This window comes from Phascolarctos cinereus, unplaced genomic scaffold (assembly GCF_003287225.1).
Source record: "Phascolarctos cinereus isolate Bilbo 61053 unplaced genomic scaffold, phaCin_HiC Scaffold_1;HRSCAF=81, whole genome shotgun sequence".
In the NCBI taxonomy this organism is placed as follows: domain Eukaryota; kingdom Metazoa; phylum Chordata; class Mammalia; order Diprotodontia; family Phascolarctidae; genus Phascolarctos; species Phascolarctos cinereus.
Window position 1 is genome coordinate 96,981,821 of NW_027555514.1, and position 7,336 is coordinate 96,989,156.

The 7,336-nt window shown below is 40.6% G+C and overlaps 1 pseudogene; it reads left to right on the forward strand.

Moving 5' to 3' along the window:
• The first annotated feature begins 331 nt into the window (after positions 1–331).
• Positions 332–4,009, forward strand: LOC110216134 (protein WWC2-like; annotated as a pseudogene).
• The last annotated feature ends 3,327 nt before the right edge of the window (positions 4,010–7,336 follow it).

Sequence of the window (7,336 nt, forward strand, 5' to 3'; positions counted from 1 at the left end):
CTTATGAAACAAACAGTAAAAAATAATAGTTCTCAGTACTGTACCACCCCCTTCCATTTCTGCAAGAACTGTGGAAGAGTGACAACAAATGGGAAAACTTGAGATGAAAATCAAGTTTTTAGACCATCTATAAATATTAACCTTACCACTGGCTTAATTTAAATATGAGATCTTTCTTCAATAATCAGGTAATATGGTGTCATACAGTGTCATGTAGTGCCCTGCTCACTGCCCATAGGGCTCCTGGGGCTGACCTGTTGCTGTATTCCCACCAAGTGCCCCTGTCTAGTCCCTGTGGAGAAGTTGTACCCCAGAGGGGCTGCTGACGACCATGACTAGGAAAGCTAGGAATGGGCAGCTGCCACTCCCCTAGGGCTGGAAGAAGTTCAGGGACTACAATAGCAAGGTCTTCTACATCAACCACAATATCAAGAAGACCAGCTGGATTGACACCTGGGACAAGTTAACCAAACCCTTCTTATTTGTGGATTGTGTTGGAGATGAGCTGCATGGGAATGGAAAGTAGCATTTGACTCTCAGATTGGTGTCTACTACATTGACCACATCAATAAAGCCACAGAGAAAGAAAATCCCAGAAAACAACAGAGGAGAGAACAAGAGAGAGTGCTAAAAGACTACCTTATAGTGGCCCAAGATGCTTTCAGCACACAGAAGGTACAGTGAAAGAGAAAAGGCTTGCTCTGACTCTGAGTGAATATGTGCAATTAAATGATGCTTACAAAAAGAAGTCAAGTTCCCACACAAGCTTATTCTCAGGATCTTCATCCAGCATTAAATATGACCCTGATATTCTGAAGCATAGATCTCCACTACATGGTTAGGGGTTAAAAAACTGAAGTGAGAACTCTCACAGATGAAGAATTACTGTACAAAGAACAAGGCTTCAGAACACTGCAACAAACTGCAGAAATGCAACAAAATCCAGAAAATATTTGGAGACCACAGTAGGTATGAACTTGGTGAGGTCAAAGCTATTATAAATGAAATGAAGCCCATCAGAAAGGCCATTAGCTCAGGAGAGAGAGGGAAAAAAAAAAAAAAAAAAACCCAAGATCTAATATAGAGTCTTGCTAAGCTGCAGCAGCTTCATTTGGATCAAAGCATTGGAAGATCTGAATGAGATTTAAACGCCAACTCCATGAGCTCTCATTTAACTCTTTCCAACAGACCCTTGATGCTGGATCACAAACAGGAATCTCTGGAGATTCTGGAGTGAGAAGTAGAGTCAATTTAGCAGAAAAAGGTCAGTTTAAGTCTATGATATGAAGAAGCCAAAAGCACGGCCCATTTAAAAATTGAGGTGTCCAAGTTAGATAGTGAGCCCTGGGCTGGGGACTTGGATGTCAAGAAGGAGAAACTGATGCTAATTAATGAAAAAGAATCTTTCAAAGAGCTTCAGTTTGTGACACCTCAAAAACACAACTACCTGCAAGGCCAAAGGAAGCTTCTAGAGGAAGAGCTGCTGTCTGTGAAAAACACATGTAGTTGAGCCCTTGTCAAGAGGCTAAAGTTGGTAGGAAGAAAAAACACTGCTATGAAGACTTGAAGAAACTACAAAATTAATTCTTATTTGCATCCACAGATCAAAAGTCTCTCCCTTGTCCATGTCTTCAGAGAGCAGTCTGGGATTATTAGCACACAGTCAGGGGTCTCTGAACACTTCTAGCAAAGGCTCACTCAATTCCCTCAGTTCCATTGAGCTCTATCACCACAACCCACGGGGATCAAATTCCAGACTTGGATTGTCAGTATAAACTGGACTTTCTATTACAAGAAAAAGAGTGGCTATATTCCTTCTGGACTCATGACCACCATTCATGAAAATGAAGTAGTGGAGGGGCAGCTAGGTGGCATGGTGGATAGAGCGCCAGCCCTGGAGTCAGGAAGACCTGAGTTCAAATCTGGCCTCAGACCAAACACTTGACACTTACTAGCTATGTGACCCTGGGCAAGTCACTTAACCCCAATTGCCTAAAAAAAAAAATCTAAAGAAAAAAAAGAAAATGAAGTAGTGAAATCCTACAGTCAGCTTGGCTACAGTGACTTATCTGGATTCTCTGCGGCAGGCCATGCTTCAGAAATGACTGAGCCACCCAGAATCTGTGATGTTCCTCCCCTCCAGATTCTCCCCGTCCTCCTTGTTCCCTTGTGGCTTCTCCTCTAGTTCTGGAAGGTACTTTTTCTATGTCTACCCAGGATCCTCCTTTCCACCAACTCTCTGCAGACTTTGAATACTGAATTGATTAGCTATTTTGGAGATGTTGGCCTCACCAAACATCAGATGCTGCTGGACTCCGATGCAAGAGTAGCATCACAGGCTCTTGTAGAGGGCAAAGATATTAAGAGAAGTGTAGGCAGTCTTCATCACCATTAAGTGAAGGGACTACAGGTATTGAAGAGCAGTTGCCAAGGAGAACGGTGGGCCACTTACTTGAGAAGAAAATGGTTTGCTTGTCTACTGCTGTGTCATGAGTCCATGGCTGGAGACAGCCTATCTGCTGCTCAAATGCAGGTAGGACTCAGATACATATTAAGAGTTCAAGTTTCATAGTGATTGTAGTACAACTCAGAAACTGTCGCGTCCTCTCTATATCTCAGCTCAAGAGTGTATTTTAGAGCTACTGTATTTCCCCCACCTCGGCAGGCTCAGCTATCTCTTTTGCATAAAAGTCCATCCTGCTGAAGAATTCATTTTGTTTAACGAACTATTCAGAGTGGCCATTTCCCAGGAGGCATTACAGCAGAAGACCTTAAGGGTGAATGCCTGTTCTGTCAACAAGGACTGACGGAAGAATGCCTGGCCAGAACTCATATCAGCCTAGCAGATTTTCCCATTGCAGATGATTTTTTCACTTTGTGGTATAACTTGCTACCTTGCAAGCAAATTCCTTGCAGAAAAAATGAAGAAGAAAGTAAAGAAGTTGGGTTTCACCAGAGCCACCTTCACTGCTGGACACTGGCAGCTTTGCTAGAAAGAATATCAGCTGAGTCCCAGGCTATAACACAAGACATCACAAGAAGGGGAGGAAGATGAGGAAGAGGAGGAAGAGGAAGAACCAGGGCAATAAAAAGAATCAAGGAGTCTTGATGAATATTGGTTAGAAATCTTACCAGAAACTTCTAATGAGATCTTGGCTAAAGAAAAAGTGGAAGCTAAACTGTCAGAGGGGAGTGACTTTATAGATGACCCCAGGCCATGCAAAATTGTGCCTAAGTTGAGTGAGGATGAGAGCGGGAAAGAGACCAGCTATACTATAGACCCTTGGAGTTAGCTCCCTACTGTCATGCCCAGCCTGGTGGATAAAGAGATCAATGCTGAGGAAATATTTCATGAAAATATGGCCATCTGACCTAAGGACCATATCAATTTGATCTCTTAGCTGCATCCTTTCGTAAGAAACAGGATGATCATGCATTACCAAACCTGTTCTCCAGGAGAATGGAACCACTACATCTGTAGGTTAAACCAAAGTGACAGTGACAGCTCCACATTGGCCAGAAAATCCTTCTTTGTGAGAAATGCAACAGATCATAGCTTGGAATCAAGAGAACTGTTTGCCTGCCAGTCTGTAGAAGATCGGTATGAGAACACCCTTACACACATCTCTTGACTTAGAGCTGAACTTTCAGTCTTCTTTGACCCAGCAGAACTGCTTGAATGATGAACTGCTGGTCCTACGAGACTTGTGGCAGAAGCTGGAGGATATGAAAGCCCAGGGAGAGATGGCTCTTTCTGCTGGTGTGGTCAAAGGATGAGAGGTTTCAGAAGCTCTTCAAATGAGCTGAAAAACAAGCTTAACAGTCCAAGGAAGAACAGAAGCAAGATTTGAATACTGAGAAATTGATGAGGAAGGTCTCCAAGGATGTATGTCAGCTTCTAGAGCAGAGCCAGAAAGTACCCCTCCAGGTGCAATCATTCAGGGACAAGATCATCTGTTTTACTAGAGCAAAGATTAGCAGCCTACCCTTGCCAGCTGAGGATGTGTAAATTACATATTTTGAATCATTTTCCCACATGTTTATTCAGAGGCTGGTAAAAAGTGGGGTGTGTGAATATTTTTTTTTGTAACCAACTCTTCCAGATCCTTTACTTTATATCAGACTATAGATGTGCTTATTTATAAAATATTGTGCATTTAATTGTATGTTAAAAAAAAGAAAAGGGAAAAAAAATCTGATGTCCAAAACAGAATAATTCAAGTACACAAATGTTTTACAGTTATGGTGTGCATTGCATGTAGGCTTTTATTTTGTAAAGATGGAGTACCCAGTGTGTACCTTGTTGAACTGCATTGTCGAGAAATACTATATTCAGAAGATTTCTTTTCCCCTATTCTCATGTGAGTAGACTGTGAAGATGGCAATGTGCCTTACCATATTTTTTATACAAGAGGAGAGTGACTCTTTAAGTTTGAATTCAAACATAATTCTAATAAGCATCTTTCCAGGGCTGCAAGGCCATTCCAAAAGGGTCCTGGGTCAGTTTCTATCACTTACATTGGGACATTTTGATATTTTGTTTCCTTAAAAGATTCTTTTTTTTTTTTTACCTCATATTTGTCTCAGTAAAGCAATTAACATTGGAGCACTGAATGCAGGAGTAAATATAACTCTATAAATGTACAGTACTATTGGCTGCACTAAAGATCTTATGAGTTAATTTTTCAATGAAGGGAGGAGGATATTGAAAGAGGATAGCAAATAACTAAAATTCAGAAAAATAAAAACATGGGCAGCTGCTTCTTTTTTAAAAAAATTATTTGGAATTTTATTTTTCCCCAGTTACATGTAAAAACAATTTTTAACATTTGTTTTTAAAACTTTGAGTTCCAAATTCTCTCCCTTCCTCTCTCCCTACTACCATCCCCCGTTGAGAAGGCTAGCACAATCTCCAGCCTGTGGACCACTTATGGCCTGCAGGCATGCCAAAGGATTTTGGGCAGCCTGTGAAAAATGTAAAGGATGTTTTCCTCTACATTTTTCTCAGGATGCCCGAAATCCTTTGGCAGGTCATAGGTTATGAAAGCCTGTTATAGGTTGTACATGTGTAGCCAAGTAAAACATTTGCATAATAGTCATGTTATGAAAGAAAACAGACTGAAGTGGTCTGAATGTATGCATGCTGCCAGCTTGAGAGAGATAAAAGTATACATATAATCTAATTCTGTTTGTCTTTCTTAGACCAAACTCTGGAGGTTGTCGATATATACTAATTCTAACTGCTCTAATAATGAGCAAGTTCCTTCGAGTTATAAGTATCATTTTCCCATGTAGGAATGCAAACAATTTAACCTTATTAAGCCCCTTAAGATTTCCCCTTCCTGTTTATCTTTTTATGCTTCTCTTAAGTCTTGTGTTTTGAAAGTCAAATTTTCTATTCAGCTCTGGTCTTTTCATCAAGAATGTTGAAGGTCCTCTGTCTCATTGAATACCCACTTTTTCCCCAGAAGGATTATACTCAGTTTTGCTGGGTAGGTGATTCTTGGTTGTAAACCTAGCCCTTTGCTCTCCAGAATTTCATATTCCAAGCCCCTTAGTCCTTTAATATAGAAGCTGATAAATCTTGTATTATCCTAACTATGGCTCCATGATACTTGAATTGTTTCTTTCTGGCTGCTTGCAATATTTTCTCCTTGACTTGGGAGCTCTAGAATTTGGCTATAATATTCCTGGGAATTTTCATTTGGGGATCTCTTTCAGGAGGTGATTGGTAGATTCTTTCAATTTCTATTTTACCCTCTGGTTCTAGAATCTCAGGAAAGTTTTCCTTGATAATTTCTTGAAAGACAATGTCTAGGCTCTTTTTTGATCATGGCTTTCAGGTAGTTCAATAATTTTGAAATTATCTCTCCTGGATCTATTTTCCAGGTGAGTTGTTTGTTCCAATGAGATACTTCAGATTTTCTTCTATTTTTAAATTTTTTTTGATTTTGTTTTATTGTACCTTGATTTTTCATAAAGTCATTAGCTTCCATTTGTTCCATTCTAATTTTTAAGAATTTTCTTCACTGAACTTTTGTACCTCCTTTTTCCATTTGGCCAGTTCTGCTTTTTAAAGCATTCTTCTCTTCATTGATTTTTTGGACCTCTTTTACCATTTGGCCTAGTCTATTTTTCAAGGTGTTATTTTGTTCAGTAATATGTGTGTGTGTGTGTGTGTGTGTGTGTGTGTGTGTGTGTGTGTGTCTTCTTCACCAAGCTGTCAATTTGGTTTTCTTAATTTTCTTGCATCACTCTCATTTCTCTTCACATTTTTTTCCTCTACCTCTCTTACTTGATTTTCAAAATCCTTTTTGAGCTCTTTCACGACTTAAACCCAATTCATATTTTTCTGAAAGCCTTGTGGTATGGGAGCTTTGACTTTGTTATCTTCTTCTGAGTGTGTGTTTTGATTATCTTTGTTACCATAGTAACTTTCTATGGTCAGAATCTTTTTTCCTATTGCTTGCTCATTTTCCCAACCTATTATTGACTTTTAACTCTTTGTTAAAGTTAGGCTTTGCTTCCATGGTAGAGGGCGCACTGTCCCAAGCTTCGGGGGTTTTGAGCAGCTGTTTTCAGAGATACTTCTAGGAACCTTCCATTGCCCCCAGTAGAAGGAGAGATGTTTACTACTTTTCTGCCCTGGAGCTATGATGAGGGTCCCTGCTTCACTGTGGCCACAAGCTCTCTTGTACTAGTGCTCTTCCTCACCCTGGGACTACCACCCAGGGCTGTGACCTGGATCCAAGTATGGGCAAAGCACAGAGTCCTGTCTCAGTGCTAGCAAAAGACCCCTGTAATCTCCTTCTGACCAGTTGTTCAATCCCCTTACTGTGTGTGGGCTGAAAGCTGGGGAAGCAGTCACTGCTGGGGCTGAGTCAGTGGCTCCCAAAGCCTGCTCCTGCTTTGCTAAGGCTGGGGCTATGCTGATAGGCCTGCGCTGGACTGTGCTCCTCTCTCATCCTGATGTAGTAGATCATTCCTGCTGACTTTCTAAGTTGCTTTGGGTTCAAAAATTGTTTCCCTCCATCTTTTGGTGGGTTCTGCTGCTCTAGAATTTGTTTAGTATCATTATTTAAAGGTTTTTAGAGTGGTTTGGGGGAGAGCTCAGGTGAGTCCTTGCCTTTACTCTGCATCTTGGCTCCACCTCTCTGGGCAGCTGCTTCTTAACACTTGAGGGTGAATTTATACAAGTGTTCACAGCCTAGCCTCTTACTTCCAGGTATAATCACTCTTATATACAGCAATAATCTTTTGCCATAAGCACCATAGTATTACTAACTAGAAGAATATGATGTGATCTCATTTCTAATGCTATCAAAATTAATGAGGC